Below are 20,679 nucleotides of genomic sequence, written 5' to 3' on the forward strand. Positions count from 1 at the left end.
ATCAGGGATATGCTTTGCTACCCTGAGAATGCTGCGAAGATTCTTCCCACTGTTCCCCAGAGAAGCTAAAGAGACTGTTGCCTGCCAGAGCTCTCATTTTATCAAGATTGGATTATGCGAACGCTCTGTTCAGCGGAATTCCTGCTTATCTGGTTAAACGCCTACAGGTTATCCAGAACTCCGCTGTCCGCCTCCTATTTAATGTTCCGAGATGGAAGAACGTTCGCCTCCACATGCGCAGCCTTCATTGGCTACCAGTGGCACAGCGCATTCTATTTAAATCCCTAGTGCTCTTGTTTAGAGCAACCCATGATCAAGGGCCAGCCTATTTGAAGAAACTGTTCACCTTGTATGCCCCTCCACGTGCTCTTAGATCGTCCTCCCTGTTTAAGATGACTCTTCCTCACTTTAAGCGGACTAGACTAGGGGGTCAGTCTATAGCCGTGGTAGCTGCCCGGGCTTGGAATGCCCTTCCCCTTCACCTCCGCTCCATTCAGTGTGTAGGCCAGTTTAAAAAGAGTCTGAAAACTCATTTATTTACCGGTGTGGCATAAGCTGGTCTCCGCTCTGTCTTTCTCTGCCTCTTTACACCGCGCCAGGATACTCCCAAGTAATAGAGCGCGCTATAAAAAAAGTTTATACATACATATACATACATGAACTGCTTGTTGCAAATAAGTGGCATCAATTTGTCATACGTAGCCTCACTGCTGATCCTCCCTCCCACCGAGCATTGTCACTAGTGTGCGTAGCACGGTGGCATCACTTGCACCCCTAGGGCACACCAGTGTCATGCCTGTCTGCGCATGTCCACAAGCCTGACTATGACACAGTGATGAAGTGCACCGAGGGTGGCCGGCCACATGTGTGTAGGCCTATTTTAAGGACAGGGCTGACACAGATGTAGAGCACTTGCCTGGCAGAACTTGCCATGCAGCTGAGGGTAGATCTTTGGCTCATGCTGCGCTAATAGCAACACACACAACAGTTGGCATATGTGATCCCTGACCCCAAGTGGGCATGCCCTTCCCGTGTACCCCCTCGGTCAAGCAGGCACACCGGGGGCATGCCACTTCTCAACATTGTTCATTGCGGGAAGAGTGGCGCAGACACTACATCAGAGACACATGCATCAATCACATCCTTGGCAAGGCCTAAACTTAACCACACTCAGATCCACATGTGAAGGAGCCACACTCCTACGCTGTACTGTCGTACGCCTGTCCGCTCCGCTTACGCTCACAAGGAGGTACGACACAGTTACATGTCCCAGGTCTACACCACTGCCTGCGGTGACACGGTGGCGCTTGCTGTACACAGCACAATGTACTGTGGTATGGCCCCGGTCCCTCATGCATACATAATGACCACACGGACACACTGAGTGAGTTTGTGGAACTGGCTACAGGCACGTGCGCCCGGCCCCTTTCATTGCCAGGGTCACATGTCAAGTGACGCCTGTGCTGAATGGGTGTTGGGTAGTGTAAGCCACCCCTCAGGGGTTGGTTAGTGCTGGCAACACCGACAACAGTGATCAGACAATCAGCAGTACAAGGTTCGAACAGCAGGGGTCCCTGACTTGAGCAGCACAGAGTTAGGGGCCCCGGATGCACTACGGCCGGCACAGGCACACTGCCATGGGTGGTGACTTGCGGTGCACTGAGGTAGGGCCAAACTAGCTGAGCTGGTCCTCGTCGAAGTCCAAGGAGAATGTCGCAGAGGGTTGTGGGGAACAGTGGAAGGGGTCCTTCCAGGGTATGGTGTAGAGGGCAGAACCAAGCAGAAACACGCAAATGGCGGAGTTGAATGCTACAGACTCCTCTTTACCACCATGTCAGTATCAGCTACATGATGATGAAGACAACCCCCAGCCCATGGACTCAGACGCCACTGAAGTTAAACTAGAGATTGACCATGAATTTCAGGGCACCTACTCAGTGGCACCAGAGCTGAAAGGGGATGCAGCCTGCGATGAGGCCTGTACAATGACATAAACTCTGCCATGAAGGGAGGAAGACTCAGTTCAAATTATGTGACCTACTCCACCGCAGTGCGTGCCGGAGGCCCCGGTCGGCAGTGGCCCACAGCCACCTGTGGTAGGCCTGAGATGCAGAGTCAGTGGCACCAGTGCAGTTGTTGGTAGTGTCCCATCACCTCCGTAAAAGGTAAGCCTTTTCTCCTCCGGACTGAACCGCGGCTTCCTCTTACTTCTCTCCTTGCATACTGTGACATGAACACTGCCATGAAGAAATCAAGTCTTAGGGGCCTATTACGATTGCGGTTTTTCCGCATCTTCAGGGCCGGCGGAAGCCACCGCCGGGCCGGAGGATGCGGAAAAACCGCAGCGGACCCACCAAAGACCCACCGCCACATTAGGATGGCTGGTGGGTCCTGGTTTCCGTCCGCAGCTTTTCTGCCGCAGTTGGCTTACAACCGCGGCGGAAAAGCTCTAATATGGTGGCGGTGTCTCTCAGACACCGCCAGCCATATTAGGATGGGCTTTAAAAATTGCTTTCCGCGGTGGGTTTTCCGCCGTGAAAAAGCATGTGGAACTTCACTGCGGGGACCGTTGTGGGCCCCCTGGGTGAAGGGGGGTTGGGGGGTGCACATGGGTGGTACCTATGGTACCCCCCTGCATTTGTATGCAGAAATCAGCAGGCACCGCACGGTGCCTGCCACTTTCTGCATACAAATGCAATGTATGCATTTTTACCATTGCGGCGGGTGCAGTTTGAAGCCGCCACCCTGGTGGTCACATCCTAATTCGACAGGAGGGAACTCCGCAGGCCATGCAGAGGTTCCCTCATCCTCTATGGTCGCGGACGGACTCAATCCGTCCGCTATCATAATGGGGCCCATAGTTCCAATAGTGTGACCTAGTTGACAGCAGTGTAGGCCAGAAGAAGCGGTCAGCGCGGGTTAACCGCTGTCCAGCCATCTCCTCCTGGATCTCTAACACACGACATTGGAATGGCATGTAGATAAGATTTGTGGTTGATGAAGGCAGTGGCACCAGAGCTGAGTGGGTGTGCCGCCTGCGACGATGCAGTGTCCTGCCTGTACAGACTGCATTAGATTGGTGTGAGGCCTGCAGGACTGCAGTGTTGGCCGAAGGCAGCAGTCAGCAATGGTCCACAGACACGTGTGGTTGGAATGATATGCACGGAGTTGGTGGCACCACATCGAGGGAGTATAGTGATATGAACTCTGCCATACAATTAGTACTCTGCCATACCGTAATCACGACTCTGTTCCAAATGTGTGATCTACTAGTCCGCTGTGTCAGCCGTTGGAGTGCGTCAATGAGAAAGGAGTACTGCAGGCCTGTGCCGCGAAGGCCGTGATGGCCTGAGGAGGCTGTCAAGGATGAGGGCCTTTGGCTAGGAGCATGCAGCGGCACGTGGTGGGCCCTCTTTGACACATGCCGTTGTTGGCAGGTGAGCAGTGATACCTTGATGTGCAGGGGCGGCCATGATATTTCGGGGACCAGCGGCCCAGGGTGCAGCAGGCGCACAGGATCGCAGGCACCACCGCTCACAGAGTCAGCCTCGTGACGGGGTGAGAGGCCTGGCCCTGGCAGGGACGTTGGCCATTCGGAAAGAGAACCACACCCAGGGCTATGTGCTTTTTTTTCACAGTCCTACACTAGCCTGGTGTATGCCGGGCCTGCCCACTCTGCACAAACTTACAGGGGGACTTAACAAGCTACATTTCCGTGATCTGCCCCACTGGCTTGGGCGACATGGTGGCATCCACTGTCCACAACACTACCACCACCAGCAGTGTATGTCGACATGGATATGTCTGTGTCTGCATACTGCAGTCTGTCCAGCACATCCATGCCACACTTGGCATTGTGAGCAGTTTCATTCATCGGTCACTTGCCTCCCTTGCACATGCCTGGTTCCCACCTCTCCCCACATTCTGCTAATGTGTGGCTGAGGTGCCATGCCGTTGATGGCTCATGTTCATTCTAGCCCAGGTTCCCACAGTAAGCTGTACTGTCGTGTCTGGTGGGAGGGCATGTTGTTTGGCATGTTGTATGTGACTTTGTGACATGCGCATTCCCAGAGTTGTGAATTGCATGATTGTGTATTTGAGGTGTGTGGTGTGTTCATTTGGTGCTTACCAACATGCAGGACTGTTAGAAGATGTATGAATCATGCACACTGCCTGGGTAGTTGGCGACAACATTGTGAGTCCCCGGTGGTCCACTTTTGCCTGCACATTGATGGAATGCGTGTGCTTTCTGTTGCGGTAATTGTGTGCAGTGTCAGCAGGGGGCACAAGTAGGACATGTGTGCAGTCAATTACCCCCAACATGAGTGGGAAGCAGCTATGGCGTAGATGCCTTGCTTGGTCTCCAACGGTTCCTGGCAGTGTGGGGGAAGTATAGGTGCTGGGGTACCGAGCTGATGATGGCATCCAGGACAAGTTTAAGGAAGTTTGATAGGGCTGGCTGTCAGACTACTCCGACTCTGGCAGTTGTTGGTTGGAAGGTACCAAAGGCCAACAGATGCAGCAGAGCCAGCAGCTTTGTCTGGGGAGGGATGTTGGTTGTCCGCTGTGTTGGTACCGTCAGCCTGTGGGCAATGATGTTCAGGTTGTGAAGGGCGGTTGTCCTTTTGAGCCTGTAGTGGGCAATGACATACTCTGGTTTAAGTCTGTGAGGATGGTGCATTTTCTGAAGGTCCGCAGTCTGTGTCTGCGCTGCCTCTGTGGTGGTCCAGGGGAGGGCCCGGGGATGGTGGCCATGGGTGTTATGGGCTTGTTGGGGCTCCGTGCTGCATGACCAGTAGCTCCATGGCTTCTTTTTGTCTTCAGATATCGCTCTAGGCTGGGCTCCCTTTTCTGGTGCAGGCTGTCGTCTGACTTTACACCAGGTCAGGGCAGGTGTTACTTTCCTGCTGCTAATGCGCCTTACGCCTGTTTTATGATCTTATCGCCGATCTGGCCTGTTCGTTTAGAATGTTGTGGAGTGGTGTTGTTGCAGCTTTTTGCACGGGAACGCCTACTCTGCATCTCTTTAGCGATAGTTGCGGGGGTCATCTGTGGCGATGTTTTTTGTGGCTGCTATCGTGGGTAAACTGGTGATATCGGCTGTTAGCAACATCTTGTGAATGGGGCGATAACTTTATCGCCACTTTGGCTGCAATAACGTGCCATATACTCAGCCTTAAGTCCTTGAGAATATGCCCCCCAGTGTGCAAGTTCCTACCACCACGTACCAGTGCAAAGTGAGCAACTCCGGTAGCGAGTGCATGTATCGTGTGAAAGTCCTGTTCTGATTGGCTGATTTAAAGCTCCTTGAATATCAAATTTGTACTTTGTATCAACAGGCTATGATTAAATAAAACATTTGCAAGCTTTGTAATATGCTCATTAGGAATACATTCTAAATGACTCCCAAGAAAATACTTTGGAGCCAAAGCAAAAGCCACTGCTTTAATTACTGGAATACTTCTGAATGTTACTGGATTGCATTGCTTAAAAGTAAACTTGTATTTAGATGGCTTAGGAAACTAGGTCAGAGTCAGACTCAGAGTCAAATCCCTTTATTTCGATTCCATATAGAAATCATAAAAGTGTACATAAAAAGACATTGCAATTAATCCACCATAAAATCACAGTACATGTTTACACAATTTTTTAAAACTAATTTCCATCAAGATTCAGTATCTATTTCTAATCACCAAAGCTGATCTGATAAAGTTTAAAACGGCATTACAAATATGTGCAGTTGACAAAGATAACAAGAGGTCATACGCTTCTTTGTAATAACGCGTTCCAAATGATTCTAATAATGGCTTGAGGAAAGTGTTTCTTGGAACTTTATACAAAGTGCAAAAAAGAAGAAGGTGAAGAGTATTTTGCGAAACCCTATTGTTACAGGGGCAGCAGGGTAACTTCTCCCACCAACCCCCCTGCTTTGGGAATGCAAACAGAAAGTGTAAAGTGCCAAGGCGAAATCTTGTAAGATAAAAACGCCATTGCGTGTTCATAATATATGACAAATAAAACTGGCGAACTAGTTTTCCCCGTACACTTAGTACATGATCATTTGTCTTAAAAGAACCTAAGTTGACACTATAGGCATTTTTGATAATCTCCTTAGCATCCTTACCAAGCATTTCAGGATTTGCAAACATCTTACTTAAACCTATTTTATTAAAAGTCTCTCTGACATATCGTAGCCACGGGATTTGGGTGTAGTGTTCAAGTTTAAGGCAATCTTGAATAATATCTTTTGTTAATTTCAATTCTTCAGATTGCCAAACTTTAGCCCATAATGTTAAAGGGGCAACGTGAATAATATCACTTATAAACTCAATTCCAACTTCTCCGTGGCAAAATATGTTAGATGTGCCCAGTGGAACAGATAATAAAGGTTTTACAAACTTATTTTCCACAATTTGTATTTTTTCACAGTTTTGTGAACCCCAAACCCCTGCGCCATAGGTCAAGGCAGAAACACACTTAGCTTTGTATAACGATGTAATTTCCGCTACACGTCGCTGGCCTAATTTGCTGGCAAAACGGAAGAGGGCTTCAATTAACTGTGCAACCTTCTGAACCCGGGCTATCAACAAAGGTTCCCAATTCAATTTTTTGTTAAAAAGGTTACCCAGATAGCAGAAGTTATCCACTTTCTCAATAGTAGCGTTCTTCACCACATACTTCCGTATTTTAACATTTTTTTGACCACAAGTCATGGCAAAAGATTTAGTAAATGGACACCTAGTTCTAGTTTGCCCATAAAGGTGTCAAAAGCATTCAGAGAAATCTGCATGCTGTTGGGGGTAAGTGCCATTAAAACAGTGTCATCTGCATAAGACAACATTGGGATTCTTTTTCCGTTTATCTTTGGGAAATCAGCAGTCGTTTCTAATAAGAAGCCCTCTAAGCCATTCGTATAGACCAAAAATAGAAAAGGTGCTAAAATACATCCTTGTCGGACACCTTCAGTGGATAATATAGGTTTTGATTTCTCTCCACCACGGCCATATCTAATCCTAACCGTTGTGGCGGTATGTAACCTGCGGAGCAGGGTGACCAGTGGTTCTTCAAAACCCATAGAGTCCATCCTGCGCCATAATTTGTCCCTGCATACCGTGTCAAAGGCACTGGACAAGTCCATGAATGCCAAGTGTATAGAACCATTCTTGGCACCCATGTACTTGCCCATAATCAATGCCAGGTACAGGCACTGCTCGATAGTTCCTTTCCCCTTCCTAAAACCATATTGAGAGTCTACAATAACCCTTGACGACTCAGCCCATGTTTCCAGCCGTGCCAATATCACCCTACCCATTAGCTTACATGTTGAGTCTATTAGTGATATTGGCCTATAACATCGTGGATCATACTTGTCACCCTTTTTAAAAATTGGAACCAAAACGGCCTCTTTCCAAGAGGTCGGAATAGGCCCAAGTATTAATGCCTTAAAAACATTCATAAGAAGAGTAGACCAAACCTCTCGATTATGTTTAAAAAGATCTAAAGGTACTGAATCAGGGCCTGGGGCCTTTGAAGGCGCCCCCTTAGTCAAAGCTAGCTCAACTTCTGAGAGCATTAGTGATTTACTAAGCTTCTTAGCTGATTCCATATTAATATAACAGGAATCATCCTCCTCCGAGGTAGCAATCTGTAATATCTCTTTGGGATTAAAGATTTTATTGTAATGAGTTACCCAGGTTGCCTCTGGTAAATGAACTCGAATAGTATTTTCTTCCCCTGATTTTAAAAAGGGCCTATTTATTACTTCCCAAAAGAGTCTATTATCCCTTAAATCAACTGCTTTGTCCAGGTCTTCCCATGCTTTGGTCTTCAGTTCATTTTTCCTTTTCCTAATTGCCTGACTATATTGTTTCCTAGCCAGTATAACCATGTTTCTATCTCTTGGGTTTTGGCGCAATGCTTTAGTTAAGGTAGTTTGTGCTGCAGAGCATTCAGCGTTGAACCATTTGGGCCCCTGGTGTTGATTCTTCCCCCCTACCTTTACAAGTAGACGGGTAGCTACATTTTCCATTAGCTTCTCGAAATTCGTAATTATATGGGCTGGGTCAGGATTAAGTGATAGGCAGGTATCTATATGGGCCACATTTTCCTTGAAAATATCCATCTCCAGTTGCCTCACGGATACTTTATTCCACTTTACAGTGACACCCTGGTTCTGAGTGTATACTATGGGTTGTTCCTGGTGCAGTTTTAAGTCAGAAACAATGGTAAAACTCAGAATTAGGGGGTTATGGTCGCTAGCTGGATTTGCCTCAATTTTAAAATCTTTCAAATAGTTAAAAAATCCCATAGATACAATTGCAAAATCAATTGTGCTTGTTCTGCCCCTCGTGCCCTGGAAGGTGGGTATATTCACATTACCCGAAAAACTAATCATATCGAGAAGGCATAAATTATTATTTATTAGAATACTGTTTATGGCCTCCCCTTGTTTTGTGTGAGAGGAATGGGCCATAGGATGGTCATTTAAATCCATCATACCACAGGCTCTGGACCCACTAAACTTACACAACTCACAATTAAAATCACCTAACCATACAATAAGGAGAGGGAAGACTCTATTTCTCACATTGGCAATCTCTTACTGTAAATTATCAATAATTTCCGTTTCATTAGGATCAAATATGTTGTAATACCAATTAAAAAGAAGAACAGTTTCTATAAAAAGATTCTTAATGGTGAGTAATTGGTACCAAGGTGTTTCCACCACTTTATTAACATTTCTTAAATTATATTTTACCGAGATTGCTGTCATAAGCCCACCCTTAGCTCGCCCTGATTGTGATGGTATTGCTGGGGTGTTAAATGCTTGAAAACCATCCAAACTCAAATCCACAATACTCCAAGTCTCCTGTAAGCAGGCTAGGTCAAAAGAATCTACAAATTCTACCCAGGCCGGATCTTCCAACCTTTGGCCAAAGCCCGCTATATTCCAAGAAAGTACACGAAAATTGCTAACCTTCTCACAGGAATTGCAAGCCTTCTCACAGTTACCCTCTTTTTCCACTTGCAAACTATCTGGGGGAAGGGCTTGGGCACATTCATCTGCCCTATTTCCTATGTCATTAGTTCCCAGATCAACAGCCTCATATATATGAATATCTTTATCATCATTTCCCACATTCACATCATCACCCATATTTGCAACTCTACAAGTATCTGTACTGTCCCCCCATCTTGGGTCCAGGTGAGAGTTTGCACAAGTCTCTATACAATTAATATAATCATTAGCTGTTGGTTTCCTATATCTACCTAGGATACGATGGTGATAGTTCGAGGCCTGCATGGACATATTCTCTTCCATGAGAGGGGAAAAGGTTGATCTATTATCCCCATCTAATGTATTTTGTTGTTCAGTCAAATGAAGTCAATCGTTTAAGTTCATTGGAGTCAAGGGATAGAACATGTTTGACAATGGGATATTCCAGAATTCCCTAGGATCAGTGGGGTAGTGATTATTTGAACCAGGGTACAAATTTGGGTGGTTTACCCTAGGGTAGAATCTAGTGTTTCTATTAGAATAATTGAAAGTTGGGTTGTTTGTGGGTGGTTTCTGATGTTGGATGAAATCTAAACCATATCTCTGCCGGTGTTTGTTTGTGGGAAACATCATATTTTCAGGACAGAAATATGTCAGATTTCGTGTGGAAACTCCACCATCATTGCCACTAACAAACCAGTCATTTATATAAGATACCACCCTACGGTCCTTAAAATTTACTATAATCAGGTCACCATCTATATCCTTAGGGCGTATGCCTACCCATTGGCACCTTCTAACTGATACAATATCACCATTCAAATGTACAGGTAATGGCCTGTTCATGCGCAACCAATGAATCACTTTATTTTTTAAACTTGTGTTCGATTCAGTTTCTCCCTCCACAACAACTGGAACTCCTGTTAAAACAATAACAAAGCCAAAGGACTCTGGCGGTAATTGTACTGTATTTTTGTAGTGTAATTTAGCCTTATTAGTATGAGTTGTTTGTGAAATAGATGCTTTATGAATTTGGGTAGGCTTCAAGACCACAGCAGGCGTTTTTTCTTCAGCCGTGTTTTTTGAAGCTGGATTTACTGGTGTATCTGATGAGGGAACAGGGTTTTTATTGGTAGATAACTTTTTTGATTTGTTAGGGGAATTATGTTGGCTAGATGGCTTATTAGTGTTTTTTTCCATAGGCATAATAGCTGGGGTAATTGGTATTACGTTCTCTGGGGGCATAGTCTGGGGAAGGAGGCAGTCTAGCTTTTTATCCAACGTTTTTAATCTTTCTACAAGAGGAAGGAAAAGAACCTTTAACAGTTTTTCAACCGCTTCCAGGAGCTCATCATTAGAAATATTTTTGTGCTCCCTGTCTGCATTCCTTTGTGTTGTTTCTATCCCCTCTGATGCCTTATCCCTTATATCTGCTGGCAAAGTTGGTTTGGGGGTTGCCATCTCGGAAGGTTTCCACGGGTTGGTATACCTGCTTTTATTTTTCCCTCCCTTCTTCCTTCTTTTCCTAACTGGGGAAGATACATCACTTTTACGCTTTTGATCATGATGTACATTGGTCATTATAGAGGAGGGCGGAGAAGGAAGCAATGTAATAACCTCTGTTTGTATCTTCAGGGGGGGCGGGATAACATTACTGTGACAATGGGTATCGATTTCCGGGGGTGTTAAGGTCTATAAGATTGTTTGATATTACCGTGGACAAGTCGCTCAAACTTTCCACTGTCATATCTCGAGCCCCCAGGGGAGGCTGGCTTTCCTGGAAAATTAGAGGAATACTATCTGTATTAAAAAGCTCTGCATCCATGTCCGCCTGTTCTACTGTGGATGCGGAAAGTGTCGCTTTATTAAAGGAAGGAGCCTGTCTCTTAAGTGCCTCAACAGATAGGCGCCGTTCGGCCCTTCTTTCCGCCAGTAACAATTCACGATCAATATCCTTAGTTGCTTTGGCAAAAAATTTATCAAGAGGGCCGAGTACAGAAATACTCACACGGTCAGGAAGGGAATTTGGAGTTGAGGAAGACATTTTGGAACAAAATACAGTTAAAATTAGATATACTAATAGGATAACAATCTATTATTCCAAGCAGAAATGGCCAATAAAGGTAACGAAGAATAATAACAAAATCCCACAGAAATAGTCAACTTATCAGAGGGGTGGCCCAGCCCGGCCTCCTTCGGCCCCTGACGGCCACAGACGGTCCCGCCCTTGTCCCGGCCTTCTCCCGGGACGCTCCCGCGCGCTCCCGCGCCGCGGGGGAATGTCTTTCCTTAAGTATGTGGGCCAATGAGAAGAGAATGGGGCGTGGCAAGCAAGGAGAGCGGCCCGATGGCGGGAGGCGAGGGTAGCCGAAACTTCTGGGATACGAAGTCCGGCCCGTGACGTTCGCAGCCTTGCCTGCTCGGTGATGATCCTCTCTCTCAGCCCGTAGCTCCCAGCAGTCCAAGATAGCGCTGCGGGACCCGCGAAGCGGGTTCCGCGAGGTCTGGGAAGAAAAGGCACGATAAGCCCTCTGCAGCAGTATCCAGCACGTCTCTGTAGGAGTGTCCCGCTGCGTCCAGGTGCAGCGTCCTTTTTACAATGGGAGGGGGGCGTGGCAAGCAAGGAGAGCGGCCCGATGGTGGGAGGCGAGGGTAGCCGAGACTTCTGGGATACGAAGTCCGGCCCTGACGCTCGCAGCCTTGCCTGCTCGGTGATGATCCTCTCTCTCAGCCCGTAGCTCCCAGCAGTCCAAGATAGCGCTGCGGGACCCGCGAAGCGGGTTCCGCGAGGTCTGGGAAGAAAAGGCACGATAAGCCCTCTGCAGCAGTATCCAGCACGTCTCTGTAGGAGTGTCCCGCTGCGTCCAGGTGCAGCGTCCTTTTTACAATGGGAGGGGGGCGTGGAAAGCAAGGAGAGCGGCCCGATGGCGGGAGGCGAGGGTAGCCGAGACTTCTGGGATACGAAGTCCGGCCCCTGACGCTCGCAGCCTTGCCTGCTCGGTGATGATCCTCTCTCTCAGCCCGTAGCTCCCAGCAGTCCAAGATAGCGCTGCGGGACCCGCGAAGCGGGTTCCGCGAGGTCTGGGAAGAAAAGGCACGATAAGCCCTCTGCAGCAGTATCCAGCACGTCTCTGTAGGAGTGTCCCGCTGCGTCCAGGTGCAGCGTTCTTTTTACAATGGGAGGGGGGCGTGGCAAGCAAGGAGAGCGGCCCGATGGCGGGAGGCGAGGGTAGCCGAGACTTCTGGGATACGAAGTCCGGGCCCTGACGCTCGCAGCCTTGCCTGCTCAGTGATGATCCTCTCTCTCAGCCCGTAGCTCCCAGCAGTCGAAGATAGCGCTGCGGGACCCGCGAAGCGGGTTCCGCGAGGTCTGGGAAGAAAAGGCACGATAAGCCCTCTGCAGCAGTATCCAGCACGTCTCTGTAGGAGTGTCCCCTATCCAGCACGTCTCTGTAGGAAACTAGGTTTTAAAATCAGCAAGGTATTTAATTTCCCAACCTGTCAAAACAGAATCACACCATAGTTAAGAGGAAAATTGTTCAGGGATTTGAGTTAAATATTCATTACAGCCTCATAACAAATTAACTACAATTTTGCAAAAATTCTTAATCCTAAAAGGCTTTGGAGTATTTTCCATGTTTTTTGTGGTGTGATTCTACTGCTAAGACAAGTTTTCCAGGGTCCCTTTCGTGATCCAAGCACGCATGAGGTGGATATATGAGCTCTGTAACATAACACATTGAAAAAAATGCTAAATACTGGCACTTATGAATTGGAGACAAATGTAATTGTAGGGTATTGCAGCAGCAGGAATGTCAATGTGACAATTGAAAGCAGGAACAATAAAACTATGATTTATTTTGCTGCTCTCATAAAATTAGTGAAGGATACTATTATAACAAGAAGACATCCAAATATCTTTATTTATTTTGCATTATTAATAAGCTAATTAACACTTTTACATTATCCTGAAGAACTGACATACAGATTACAGCCCAATTATGAGTAGGAAGGTATTGCGGTGGGCAGAACATTACGAGGAGGTGAATCGATATTGACCCGAAAATCCAACATGGGGATCTACAAGTTTGTCAGATTATGAGTAGTTTCCTAGCCTGTCTGAATCATGAAACCTGTGCGCAAATTATCTGCATTTGATTTTTTAGCATACGTGTTTTCCTCATGCGATAAAACTGACAGTTATTCCTGACCTGAAAAAGAAGTGTATTACAGAAACTCTGTGTCTACAGGAAATAACATGAAACAACTGAAAACACAGAGGGGTTATTATAAGTCCAGTGGACCACAGACCTCCAGTCTCTCGATCAACCTATTACGACTAGGGTGGTTGGGGTTCCCTGGGACCAACGCAACCACTGCAACCGCCAGGAAACCGCCTTTCCCTGGCAGTTGCGCAGCAGTCCTGAGGCTGCAATATGCTTTGACCCGCCAAACAAATAAGAGTTTCTTCACCACCACAGTTTTCATGCCGGTGCGACGGCCATGAAAAGTGTGGTGGTGAGGAAACATAAGAGGCCCTACAGGGCCCCGTGGTGACTCACGCAATATGGATGCACACAGGAGTACACAACATGTGCACCTCTGTGTACATGCACATCAGTATCTGCACAGCAATGACTGCAGTGGTCCATGCCGTACAGGTATCGATTTTGACGTACCTTTTCACAGCCTATTTCATAGGCACTGTAATGGAGACACAAAAGAACAGCCGGCCAGATAGGAGAAAACTCCTAATCTGTTGGGCTGTTCAAACATGGGTTTGGTGGTGCAAGACGGGCCCGCTACAGCACCACCAAACTCATAATAAGGTCCTTAATTTCCTTCTGTTATTTCCATTGGCAGGGCAGAGGAGACCCCACTGACATCACCACTGTGATCTGTGAGCAGGCACATCAGCAACAAGATTCCTGCTCAGTTGCCTAGGGAATTCTTTTTTGAACAAGTGACACATCCTGCTTTTGTGGAATGGGCACTGCAACAATGGGTGTGTTGGACTTGCCCCTTTTTGGCAGGTTCACCCCTGAACTTTTTGCCTTAAGCTCTGACATGGTGGTGGTGATTTTAGGCCTCTGGGCACTTTAACACTGTGGCCCAGTGTAAAGTGCGTGCATGCTCTGAGTGTTTGTGGTGAGATTGGCCTGCCCTCCCATAGCAATGCATGGGGGATATGTGAGTCCATGGTAATTCCTGGTATGAGAGGGGTGCAGGGGCAAGTTTATTATGTATGAACTTGTGAGAATAAATGCTGTGAAATGGCGTGTGCAGATTTATGGTGACTGGTGGAGAAATGCCACTTTTAGAATTTGGCATTTCTGTGTGCTGTGTGTCTGCCTGCCTGATGCGAATTGTATGTCTGGCTTGAGATTGACAGGAGCTGAGAGGTGTTGGTGGCTCAAGGAGACAGGGTGAGTCAGCCCAGTGATGAATAGAGAGATCTTTGTGCAGATGGGAGGGAGAAGATACACCTGGGTCCTGAATAGGGCTGTGCCTTCTTTCCACAATGCTGGCTCCGCCCCCTGTGGTCTATCTGATCACTGAGTCCCCACCTGACAAAGGGGAGAGGAGATGGGCAAAATAAAGTGCTCCAAACCCCCCCTAAACCAGTTCTGACTGGTATCCCCAAGCCCTGTGCTGTGGCACAATGGAATTTTGTAATATAAATATAGGGGCTGTGACCCCATGAAAAGGTTGAGTGTGCTGGATTTGTTCCTGAACCTGCGGGGCGTGCTGCTGCGGGGGCTCAAGGGAAGGATGTCAGGAGGGCTTGCTTCCCTGGGCCCTGCATTTCCCCTTCATCTAAAGCCTGATCCTGCTTTCTGCAGGGATGTGCTTCTAGTGCATTTTGAGTGCTTTATTTTAATTATTTTCCCAATCAGGAGCACGAGGGCTCCTCAGCGCTTAGCTGCACTCTTCCTGAGGGAATCCTGACGTGGGGATTCCCCCTGCTGGTGGAGAGGGAAGCGGGTGCCCACCCTGCATGGATGCCGTAACTGCATGTTACTTAGCGAGTGCCCACCCTGCTTCGGAGCTTATTTCAACTGCGGGTGCCCACCCTGCATTTTTATTCCTTTGCGAGTGCCCATCCCGCATCTGCACTGGAGAAGTCAGGCAACGTAGTGCCTGACAGTGGGAGGGACTTCTGGTTTCTCAAATGAAGCCCTGCACACGCAGCTGGTAAAGGAGCGAGTGAGATAATCCAGGCGGGAGCCAGTGTCCAAAACGAGGAGGAAGTCTGGAGCCTCGTGGGCTCCACATCGAAGCCCCGGTCCCAGGAGAGGAACCGGCTGAAGTACAGAAGAAGCCAGGCGGGAGACAACCGCGCACTGCCGACCCGGAGCGAGACTCCTCCCACCAAATTGAAGAGAGAGAGAGAGTCCCTGAGGAGCAGGGACTCCAGTGCATGCCGCTCGGATTGGAGAAGGATCAAATGGATCTCCAGTGAGTGGGCTGCAAGCTGGCACCTTGTGAGTGCCTATTTCCTGAGCGGCCCACAGGATCTAACAGGGTGTATTGACATACACAGTGGCAGTCAATGATGTCCATGTAGGAGTATGGTAAATTGAAAAACAGTGGCTGATAGCAGTGTTTTTGATTTCTTTATTGTACAGTTGCATTTTCACTGCCCTATGAAAGAATATTAGTAGCAAAGGATCCATAAATTTACATTGTGAGCAGGATGTGTCACTGCCAGAATTAGAGACAAACTGGAACCCTCTTGTAGAGGAAGTGACACAGCCAGTAGCAGCTGAATCAACTCCCGCTTTTCCCATCATCAGCATCACTGCGACCCAGACTTTGGACCAGATTTCACCATGAATTGCTGTCATGCAGGTAGGCCATCTGTCTCTTTAGGCAAACTCATGTGACTCTGCAGATGCTATTACGGTGATGGGTAATCACATACTGCCTCTGTGTGAGTACATCAGTAAGCAGGTGAGGGTGGAATAAGAGGAACACAGAACGGCAACACAACACCACATCGAATTGTGGCTTGACTTCAGGTCTGCACAAAGGCAATGTTCAGTTGACCGTGCTGAATAGTTGAGTCATTTGCTGCATGACACATTCTGCGTGCATTCAAAAGATTAGATATGGTTGGACAAGTGGACATAGTGAGGTCACTGGAGGCACACACCTGAATCCTTTAAAAAAGACAATTTAACCACTCTCCAAGTATGCACAGGAGCTCCATTTGGGAGTTTTCTCCCCCTTCCACAGATTCCTAACAGATGTCCCCGTGAGGCTTAACAGGAGGTTTATCTGTATTACACACTTGAAAGGGCTAGACATTACATCAGCAAAAAAGTGTACCATAAGTCTTAGAAGATTGATGCAAATTGCTAATATTCATGCATGCGGTGTGGTTTGTTTTATGAAATGGGCAGTAGGAGTAGTTTAGTGGTTTAGTTAGGAGCGTGTATAGATGGATATCTGGCGTACAAGGAATAGGTTTTGTAGAGTTTTCAGTGGGGTGTGGGTAGTGTAGTTGGGAGCCATCATAGCCCTTGGACATAAACATAGGGCATCGAGGTGGGGTTGATATTAGGTGTTAATATAGTGTATTAGTCTAGGTTAAGTGGGACAGGAAATACAGCTGTGCAGGCGCTGAGCTCCCCAGAAGACCTGGATAGATTTAGAGTGCTCTCCTTTGGAGTTTTTCCTGTGAGTTAAAAGACAGCCAACCATTAGACACTTTACCAGCTATTCTTAGTCTTTTTTCATGCTCATGATAATTAGATGTAAAAAGTGAGGCTATTTTATAATCTGAACTACGGTAACACGTGTTGGCATCTACGATATGGTGAAAGTAGTAGAAGTTAACTATAATACAACTACTAAGCAGTGGTCTGCTCGTCTGTCTCCCACAGCGAGTAAATACATTTATAAAGATGGAGGCTACAGTTACACCTGTGACACTTCCGCAAGGTGGGCAGAAATTACTCAGTCATAAGCAACACAGAGAGGGTGTTCCCAAGAACGTGTCAAGCAGTAGCCTCTTCGCGTTGGCAATGACCACACACGTTAGTGGATGTCCACTAACATGTTCGGTGCATTCCCAAACCTGTGCACGTCTAAATCTCTAAACACACGTTTAAATGAGCCAGGAGTAAGAGATGCATGATGCAAATGTCCACCAAAATGGTTTATTTTCACAAAGGATTTAGGGAAGTAAAGACTTAATGAACCTTGTTTTCCTTGAAAAGACAAGTGGAACAAAAACGATATTTTTTAATTGTCTTTATAATTCAATGCTTATTCTCTAGGATTAAAAAATTCAAAACATATATTTTTTTCCTTTTCCTTCTCCTGGAAATTGGTCTTGCAGGAAATGTTTTTTCAAGGGGTGATATTGATGATCTTTCAATACTTATTACACTGTCTACAAAAGGTTCAGTCTGGTCTTGGCAGCCAAGCGTCAGTGTATATGCTAGTAGAGCCATCTCCATACCAGCATGGAATAGAGGGAATAGAGGAATAGAGGGAATAGTAAAATAAACAGCTGTTTTATGAGCTACAAAAATTAAACAAATTAGTACATGTAATCTAAAATGTGGTTAGGAAATTATGGAATTCCACTTTAAAAATACACTTTATAAAGACATTTGGTCTTACAAAAAAGTATTTCATGTCCACAAATTGCGATAATTACATATTTATTACACAGGACAAGTTAATTGGTTACTACCACGTACAAACTTGCTTATAGCAATCAATATACTTTCATCAAATTCCATTCATATATACATCTTTAAGGTGAAATGGGAAATGAGAGAGCTCCATTGGATGCCGACCACTTAGTTACATAAGGGATAATTAACACTCTGCCTTATATTATACGGACATTGCAAATCAATGAGAAGTTAAGTGAGCTTACAGACAAATGAGGCATAAGGACGAGTTCCTTCACATGGGCATCAACGTGAAGGTGACTTGCAATACCTTTTTGTCGTATAGCAGAGGGCATTTTATTGCTTAAAGTACATGATTACATTGTCGCCCATTCCCTCAAAGTGTTTACATCATTGGAATATTGCTCTTTCACATGAACGATACAGTATAGTTGGAAAATCAACTGTGTGAAATTAACAGCACCAAAAAGCATTAGGTGATTTGTTGTCTAAAATATATTACAATCAATTTAATGTAAGTCAAATTGAAAAATACTGTTGCGCAAACTACGTAGAAACATGGAGAGATATTTTGTCTTTTCTATGATTACCTATAGAATGCAAAGAAGCAAATTGCTGCCACGGATCCTACTCAACACCAGAAAGACCATTACTCAGACCCTCATCACCAGCCACCTGGACTTCGCCAACATCCTCTAAGCTGCAATTTGCACCCATCTCCTCAGAAAAACACACGAAACACCGCAGCCAGATTCTTCCTGGACCTCCCCAAATGGACTCACATCATCCCACACCTCAGAAACCTCGACTGGCTCTCAGTTTAGAAGAGATGGCGGTTCAAGATATTCACACATCCGTACACAACCAAGGACCGTTTTACTTAAATCATCAACGGACCTACCATCAGCTCTCAAAATGCCTCACTCGCCCTCACTCACATCCTTTGCATCTGCCGTAACCGCAGCGGGGGCCGTTCCTTCTCCTACATCGCCGCCAAGACCTGGAACGACCTGCCCCTCCACCTCCAGGCTGCACCTACCCTGGAGGATTTCAAAAATAAACTAAAGACCTGTTTTTTTGACTAAGGTCTGGCAGCTTCAGTGCCCAGATACCCCTCGGGGTGGCAGCACCGTGCTAAACAAATGCTGATTGATTGATTGATAAATAGTTCTTTTTTTCTAGCCACTATTAATTTTATAACAACTTCTTGTTTGAAAGTGCAGCGATTTGCTCTGTGATCTGACTGATACCTTAGCTGCTGGCTCTGGGAGGAGGCATTATAGCATCACAAATTCACTTTGAATAACTTATTAAAGTTGAAGAGCTAGTGTACGTGACTGGAGATTTTACAATCTGACCATAATAAGGAAATTAGACCCCAGCCTCAAATCAGGGCTAGAAGGCTCCCATGTGTTAGGGACTCACTTTTGTACACAAAGGGGCCAACCAAACCTGAATGGTAGCCTCATGAAGATTTTTTGTAGCGGTCTCTACTATTTGGGGATGCATTTTGGTGTGACATGTTATATGCAATAAGCACAAGGTTCAGTTGGCATGGCCTCTCTTCCTGTGGGGAACAGCATGCCACAAAATCAAGCTCTGCTCTTAGTGACTTTAGGTATTACGAAGAGCAGATCTCTAAAATACTGTTTATTTTCCAAAGCCTACATTTGGGGCTGTATAGGAATTAATTGTTAATACTAAAGTTTGGAGTCTGTATTATCAACAAAACACTTCTCAGAAAATCTGAGTCCTCCAAGATCGGAGCTCAGACTGAGTCTGCTACTGACAATAATAGAGCATTGAGTCAGTGATTTGTTTCGAGACCAACGCTCTTGAGGTATATCAGCAAGAAATCTCTATGTGCATTCATTAGCAAGCCTGTGAGTGACACTGAGTGTTATTAGTATTGGCACTGTGAATAATTCTGGATATCTTAAAGTAGGCAAAGAACTCCTTGTGGTATTTTTAATTCATAAGGCAGCCTTTCTGATGGTATTATTTTTCCCTGACATTGTATTTGTACAAATCATTACTTTAGAAGTTTCTCGAGCAAATCCAGTTCTTGTATCTTATTGGCTTTTAAAGCAATGGCGGTTAATATATAGGGAAAATGTAGTTAGGCTCACTACAAATTTTCTGTGTGCTCAGCAGTGAAATTCTTGTTAACCATCTATTTTTTTTATTGACGATTTTGTGACATCTGAGAATATTCACAGGCATAGAAAGGAAACAGTGAACATGTGATAGGTGCTTTTCGTTGGTACAACTGTTCCATTATACACGTTATAACTGGGTCAACATTGATAATGAAACATGGTGGCAGAAACTGTATTAAGACACAACATGTGGCAGTGCCGTTCACTTGCAACCAGGTCAAGTCCGATGTGCCTCGGGCCCCCATGCTAGACACAAAAGTGTGTGAACCTCTAAAAGATAAGGAGGGAGAAGAAGGAAATGAGGAATCTGCTTGGAAGGGGAGCCACTAATCAGCAATAAGAACTGAGAGGGTGGCGACAGGGGGATCATGTGTGAGGGGAGACCTCCTGGAGAGGCAACGCTCGTGATAGCAGCTCGATTTGCCAGTTGAGCTGCTTGCTGGCCAGCAGGGAAACTGAATCGCAGCACATGGTAGGTCGGTGCACGGAACAGTAGGCCTGATGCGTTGCAGAGTAAAGGTGAAGAAATCTGGTTCATGAGGGAGGGGCATCCACAAGTAGTCTCTGGAAGTGAGTGAGCATGGTATCCCAGGCCATCGCTATGAACCATTCACAGAGGCGACGGGCTTCTTCATATTGCAAGGCAGTACTCTTTGGTTCCCCCAATGGAGGAGCACCCTGTGCCATTCTGAAACTAATGGGGGTGGGGGTGGGGGTCCACCAGAGTAGTATGTGGGTTTGTTTGGCCAGCAGTAGGGCCAGATTAGTGAATCACGTTCACACTTTGTGGTATTTCCTGCACTTGTAAATTCCCAGGGCAGTTGCTACTCTTGTACTCAGTGTTGTGTGTCGGTAATGATGGCTGTGGTGC

The sequence above is a fragment of the Lissotriton vulgaris genome, chromosome 3_1 (genome assembly GCF_964263255.1).
Source record: "Lissotriton vulgaris chromosome 3_1, aLisVul1.2, whole genome shotgun sequence".
Classification (NCBI taxonomy): domain Eukaryota; kingdom Metazoa; phylum Chordata; class Amphibia; order Caudata; family Salamandridae; genus Lissotriton; species Lissotriton vulgaris.